Raw genomic sequence first — 5,218 nt, 5'->3', positions numbered from 1 at the left:
ATGAGTAGGGAAGTAGGAGTGGGAAATAAATATGAGTGGGAAGTAGGAGTGAGCCATCATGGGGAAATCCTGGGTATGGTGCCACAATTACAGGCAAGCTGGAAAACTGGAGACAGCTCAGGAAAAAACATGTGGGACTGCGGTTTAAGGCTGTAAGAAAGTCTTAAAGAAAATGACAAGTGAAAATAACTAACATAGGAAGACTAGATAATGAATTGATTGTTATTGGTACAGAGTACTGAGAGGAAAATACCACCTACTAATGGCCTATGTTAATTTGAGAATGATCCAAGAACAACTATGAGAGGCTGAAGCCAAACACTCCAGTAGTGAGGTTCTTGCTTACTGAAGGAAACCATCATATGAGCAGAGGCTGAGAGAATGGGAATGTTCAGCCTGGAGAGGAGAAGAGTCAGGGTGGATCTTATATCTCTTTATACTTCCAGGCACAAGTATTAATAGAGAGAGGGGAGGCATTTAAACAACAGAAAAATGGCTTTATGATGATGGTGGCCAAACTTTGTAACATTGGTTTTGTGTCTATGGATTTGGAGATGTTCAAAGGACGATTGGATAAGGCTCTGGTAAACTTTCTCCAGTTGTCTCTCTTTTGAAAAGGAGCTTCATGTAAGCAATCTTCATATGTCCTGTGAGGCATCAACCATGCTGTGATTCCACAACATTTTTTATTTCAAAGACACTCTGTGTTGCAGCTAAGGATGTTTAGGACTCCAAAATGTCTTCTCCCTTGGAATTGCTCAGCATGGTCTCAGCAAAGCTGTGTGGCAAATGCAAAGAAGGCTTGACAAGAAAGGGCTAGCAAGATTTTAGGATTTATTCCAATTTAAAGTAAACCTGAACCGATGGAAAATTGCCATCTTTGGGGAAACAGATCAAGCTGCTCCATGCCATCAGGACCCAGGCTGATATTTTTTGCAGGAGCCAATTATGCCAATGAGGATCCAGGATCCTGTGCTGTCTGACAAAGGCAATGTGACAGGCTAATGGCAGTGAGAAGTGGCAATGACCACTGTTGTTTCTCTGTCTCCTTTGTCACGGAGCCTTGAGACTTTGGTAGGAGGGGTTTCTGCTGCCAGAAAGCTGTGTGGTGAATAGTGAAGGGATGAAATCAGCACTGTGACTGTGTCATGCATGTGATGGTGGTGGGGACAGGGCTGCAATGAAGCAAGCACAGGTTTGAGCACAGTGGCAAAGAACCCTGCTCTGAGCCAAGTCCTCAACTCAGGCTTCTTTTCTCAGTAGCTTGTTCATAATTGCAGCTGGAATTCTTAAATCAATGAATAAACAGACCTGGCAAAGACTATCCCCAGGGGATCTGGAAAAGGATCTTGTTGCCCCATCACCCCCAGAGCAGCTGTTGGGAGAGGCTGAATGGAAGGGAGCTGTGTGCAAGCACGCCGGCCCTTTGCACGCGCAGCCTCTGGCTGCAGGAGGGCTGGCCAGGTGCCCAGCACTGTAAAGGGCAACACTTCAGCTAATGTAGGCACGAGGGATGGGGTGGATCCAGTGTCATCCCCAAAGGAGCATCAGGTGGCTCTGAAGAGGAGGGAAAAATGTGGTACTTTGCTCCTCTCTGGGATGGAATGAAGAGATAAATCGGGTAATTACCAAGCTCACCACACCTTGTGAGTTCTGGCTGCAGGTCAGTCCAAGAAGTGTGAATCCAGGCCCTGGTGCCCTGATGCCTGCAGCACACTGTGTGGTATTTTCTGGGTCCCTCGTCATAGGGAGGAAATGATGAATCTGTCTCCATGTTCTTAGAAGGCTAATTTATTATTTTATTATCTATATTATATTAAAGAATACTGTACTAAACTATACTAAAGAATACAGAAAGGATACAGACCGAAGAGTAAAAGAGACTAATGAAAAACTCGTGACTCTCTCCTCAGAGTCTGACACAGCTTGACAGTGATTGGTCATTAAGTTAAAAAAATTCACATGAAACCAATGAAACAATGACCAGTTGGTAAACAATGTCCCAACCACATTCCAAAGCAGCAAAACACAGGAGAAGCGAATCAGATAATTATTGTTTTCATTTTTCTCTGAGGCTTCTCAGCTTCCCAGGAGAAGAAATCCTGGCGAAGGGGTTTTTCAGAAAATATGACGGTGACAACACTGCATGCACAGGCTGGGAGCATGGATCCCATGGCTTTTGATGGGATGTATCCTCTATATTTCTGGATCCCCTCGTGCACCTCATTGTGGATTCTGTTTCCACTTCTGCACTGTACAGTCCACGTGGCTCCTCAATAGTTAGACTCAGCAGCAGCCCAGGGAATGTGGTGCAGATCACTTCAGGGCGTAGGGAAGGTACGGGCCAGCACTGCAGGTGGAAGGGTGATGGATTGAGCCTGGATCTGTTAACTGAACAGATAGTTTGATTGTAACTCTTCTCCCAGTTAGAAGTGTTATCAGGAAGAAGTGGGAGTGAAGGCTGTTTGCGAGACAGAGATGCGAAAATTCAGGCAGATTTGAAAGTGATGACCTAAGTCATGAAAATGGTTAAACAGTGCCCCAGATGACTCATCTGAGAATTAAAATACTGAATGCTAAAGATTGCCTTTAGGCAAATTATTTGGGCTAACCACAGGTCAGCAGTGTCCCCAGCACAGAGACTGTTTTGTTACACTGGCTGGACTCAGGACATAAAAGGCAGGATAGGACCAAATTGCATAGTGGGGTCAATGTCATCTCCTCTTTCTACAGGAGGAAAATGGAAGTCACTGTATTGGAAGCTAGAGCAGTGATTAAAGGCAGGGTAGAGACCTAGCCTTTAGGGATTTAGCAGTTAGGGCTCTGGAGTAATTTCTGGAAGCTTGCATATAACTTTCCTTCTGCCTTGTCAACTCCAACACTATCTTACTTCCATCTCTTCCCACTTAAAGCCCTTTAAGTATGATTACTGTGACTGAATCAGTTTCTTAGGAAGGTTGGTATTCCCCAGCATTCCCTGAGCGAGACCACAATGCTGACCACCTTGTGTGACTTTTCCCACTCTGCATGCAAATGTCAGGGCTTGAGACTGCAAAAGGACTGAGCACCAGTTACCAAAAATGAGTGGGGGAAACCATCTGAGGCCAGGGAATATGATAGGGCAGATTCAAGACTGCATGATGGGTGAGCCTAACTCTTCCCACACTGCTTGTTCTTGAGTTTTGACTTTCACTTCAAAGACAAAGCAGTCCAGAGCTTTGTTAAAAGCCATAAAAGATAGCTGTGTTCTGAGCAACTCTCCTTCTGAGCACAGGGATGGGAATAAAAAGTAACTAAGGAATAAAAATGGTGGCATTTTTAACCTTGCATTCTTACTCTTGTAGGGGCATGCTGGTGACAACTGCAACCCAGCTGATGTCTTCTAGAGCTGCCTGTAGGTGAGAAGCCATGAGAAATAAAGTGCCATTGTCATGCCAAAGAGTTGCAGGATTGAAAGGAACTGGAGCACAAGATACCTAGTCCCTGACTTGGAGTTTCAGCTTTTAGCCTTTTTTTGCTTCTATCCTGCATCTTTGGGTGGAGATGCAGAAACCATTGGGGAATACCTCAGACAAGAAGATCAAAGGAACTGCCTCATGTTTTTCACAACCTGTAGCTTGCACACTACCTTGGTACCCGTACTTTAATTTTAGTTCTCCTTGTGCTGTGCTGTGTTGCTGCTGACCACAAGAAGAGAAGTGACCACTACTAAATCCCCTAATGGCCAGTATCAGCCAGCATGCTAGACTTCCCTACTTAGGGTGCTCCGAGGTCTGACAGCCAGGCACACCAGCCAGTAACCTGGGCTTGCCCATATACAGGTCTGCCTGTTGCTGTGGTGCATTTGTTTTCTTTCCCCTGGGCTGATAGGCAGCTGGGCATGTTTATAAGCCCTGAGCCTTGGCTCAGCTTTGTGCAAGAGAGGGAGGAAAGGGGATTTGGCCTGGCCCAGGGTGGTGACAGAAGGCAGTCACGGCTGTCACACAGACTAATTGCACTTCTAACCCTCTTTGCTGTTTACAAGCTGGCCCCCACCAAGGACTCGTGTCTCTGGCTGGCACCACTGTCTCAGGGTAGACTCACACAAGGCTTCCTTGGTAGCCACCTTCTGTGTGCTAACTCAGAGTGCAACTTCCACCTGTACTTTGCTGACATATTTCTTAGGGGACAGCATGTTCATGACTGAACAGATATATTTAAGTGAGGTGCTGGGAGAAAATTTATCTTAAGGGGTAAAAGACTAGTTTTTTTAAGTGTGCATCTGACATCTAGCTGTACAGAGCTGGCTTCAAGCAAAGCAGTCATGCTACCATGATTAGAGGTGGTGCAGATGTCTTCAAAACACTGCTTGAACAGTCCTGTGTCCTTGACCCCAGTGTTGCCCAGTGCCTGGCACAGCTGGTTGTCTTCCCTTCCACTGGTGGAGTAGGTGATGGAAGCAGAGCAAGGACTGAGACCTCCAGGCATTGGTTGACATCTGCTGAATCTGCTCTTTCCAAATCCTGTTAGAGAAAAAGTGGCAGCTTTCACATCCCCTTGTTTTGTCACTAACAGCTGTTGCAGCTGACATTTGCTTTGAGATATTATTTTATCTTCCTCTTCAGGACAGTAAATCTCACAGAGATTGCTAAATGCAGAGCTAACTCACAATTGCTTCCCCAGGGGATCCTAGTCACGCTTAACTCCTGACAATTCCTTCAGCAGATCCTCTCTCTGCTTTACCCTGCACCCCTTTCTGCAGTTGCTTCATGACTTTTGGCTGCTGAGCCCTCTTGGAAGAAACCAAAAGATATTTAATTGTTCATACCTTTATGATTGATAAGCCCTTTGTTGCCTACAGGTCAATTCCCTGAGGTGTGGATTTGTTTACCTGTCCAAAGCCCTGGAAGTGAGCAAGATGAGCAAATGGTAGACCTCCATGCCTTTGGACTGAACAATACAGATTAAGTGCAGGAATTTCACAATACACCAGATTTACATGATGAATCAAACTACAGACAGACACATGCCTGTCCTAGTCCAGGACTCAGCACTGCTGTGTACAGCCACACGAGTGTCGTGGAGGCATGAGAGGAATAGCTGTGCTGTCCTCAGAAGTACAGATTATCCCAGGGGAGTGGTGAGAGCTGCTCCATGGATATGAGGCTTTGGTAAAGTTACAGTGCTCACACTGCTGTGGACTAACATCTCTTACACTGAAAGAAAGGAAGTTACCAGG

This window comes from Geospiza fortis, unplaced genomic scaffold (genome assembly GCF_000277835.1).
Source record: "Geospiza fortis unplaced genomic scaffold, GeoFor_1.0 scaffold281, whole genome shotgun sequence".
In the NCBI taxonomy this organism is placed as follows: domain Eukaryota; kingdom Metazoa; phylum Chordata; class Aves; order Passeriformes; family Thraupidae; genus Geospiza; species Geospiza fortis.
This window is presented reverse-complemented; position numbering follows the sequence as displayed.